Source organism: Chiloscyllium plagiosum, chromosome 2, assembly GCF_004010195.1.
Source record: "Chiloscyllium plagiosum isolate BGI_BamShark_2017 chromosome 2, ASM401019v2, whole genome shotgun sequence".
NCBI lineage: Eukaryota > Metazoa > Chordata > Chondrichthyes > Orectolobiformes > Hemiscylliidae > Chiloscyllium > Chiloscyllium plagiosum.
This window is the reverse complement of record NC_057711.1, coordinates 13,173,554-13,175,266: the sequence shown is the minus strand read 5'-3', so window position 1 is coordinate 13,175,266 and position 1,713 is coordinate 13,173,554. Positions and strand designations below refer to the sequence as shown.

General features: G+C 50.7%; 1 protein-coding gene across 5 annotated transcripts in view; it reads left to right on the top strand.

The window, feature by feature from the left end:
- LOC122565280 (beta-1,3-galactosyltransferase 5-like) overlaps positions 1 to 1,713 on the top strand; it is a 14,017-nt gene that overhangs the window by 6,259 nt on the left and 6,045 nt on the right. Inside the window, exon 1 of one of the 5 annotated variants that reach the window (XM_043721078.1) lies at positions 788 to 904. The exons of 3 other annotated variants lie outside the window; for them this stretch is intronic. The gene's annotated coding sequence lies outside the window, so the exon portion shown is untranslated. Of the gene's footprint in view, positions 1 to 787; positions 905 to 987; positions 1,222 to 1,713 lie in introns of those variants that run through there. One more of the 5 variants, XM_043721098.1, reaches the window with a different exon arrangement.

The following is a 1,713-nucleotide window of genomic DNA, read 5'->3' as shown; positions in this document are numbered from 1 at the left end:
CTATCCACTCCACCCTCTCCTCCCTGACCTATCACCTTCATCCCCTCCCCCATTCACCCATTGTACTCTATGCTACTTTCTCCCCACCCCCACCCTCCTCTAGCTTATCTCTCCACGCTTCAGGCTCACTGTCTTTAGTCCTGATGAAGGGCTTTTGCCCGAAACATCGATTTCGAAGCTCCTTGGATGCTGCCTGAACTGCTGTGCTCTTCCAGCACCACTAATCGAAAGTTAAACATCACACAACACCAGGTTATAGTCCAAGGTTATACTGTTGTACAGTACCCACAACCACCTGATGAAGGAGCAGCGCTCCGAAACCTAGTGCTTCCAAATATAACCTGGTGTTGTGTGATGTTTAACTCAGCAGATCTGTGAAGAGAAAGCGGAGTTAACGTTCCGGTTCCTGTGACCCTTCCTCACAAGTGTTTCTGATTTATAGCATCCGCAATCCCTTCGGTTTTTAATCTCAGCAAAAAAGCAGCTCCTGTAATCTGTATGAAAAGCGGTCTGATTCCTGTGGGAAACACAGAACTGTAGGCTAGATTACTGTAAAAGAGGATACTTCACAGTTTGGAACATTAAGGCTCTTGTACTTAGTCTCTTGGCTCTTAAACTTGGTCTCTTGTGGCAACGTTCATTTTGAATTGAATTTTTTCAGTACACTCCCCCCCCGATCAGATGAACCAATTAAAAGGTGCCCTAGTTTCCCAGGACTGTAACAATTCCCTCGCACTATTGGCTGTGTGAGAGCCCATCACAGAGTGGGTGGGAGACGGGGGTGTCAGACAGAGGAGGGTGAGCGAGACTGGGGTTGTTGGTGAGAAGTGAACCCGGAACAAGAGACAGGGTGAAGGCAGCCCCTTGTAAGCAGTTCCCTGCTCTCTGCTGGCTCTGTGCTGAGGTTGGTACTGGGGGGGGAGGAGGGGGAGAAGGAAGGGGTTTGCTAGGGTCTGGGGTGGGTCTGAGCGGGATCTGCCGGAGAGTTGGTCTGAAGTCTGTCAGCGTGTCGCCGTCTCCCGAGTGAATTGACTGGGATCTGTGCGGCCCCGCGTGTTGGAATTCCCCCCCCTCCGCCAGGCTTCCGGAGCTGGGTGAACAGATTGGTCAATATTGAGGAGATTGGGATCAGCCCCAGACGGAATTCTCTCGCCATGGATCCCAGATTTCCTCCTGGTGTTTACGATTCACTGGCGGCACGGGCTTGCCACTGGCTTTAAGGTAGTTTGTCAATGTTGTAAATCCTGGTTAGTTAGCCCCGCGTCCCGCAAGTGAATGAAAGAAACTGAACCAGTTTACATCCTGGGTGTTGGATTTGTCCCGCGTTGTGCCTCCCCAAGCCATCGCTGAGACCAAAACATTATCGGATTCTGTGGCAGCTCCTGCCATACCCTCACTATACACTCAACTGGTCAGTGCACCGCCAACCCCTTCTGACAAGCCACCCTGCAAACTCTAATACTCTGCTGACTGTCTTCATTCCCACCAAACCCTGTTTACTCCCACACTCACCCCTGTACCTTGATCCTCATTAAAGCCATTCTTCAACGTTAAAGGATCACTGCGACCATGTCTACCGCTAACTTTTCTAGCCCTGCAACCCACTGACATACCTATAACTAGGTAAAAACAATGACTGCAGATGCTGGAAACCAGATTCTGGATCAGTGGTGCTGGAAGAGCACAGCAGTTCAGGCAGCATCCGAGGAGCAG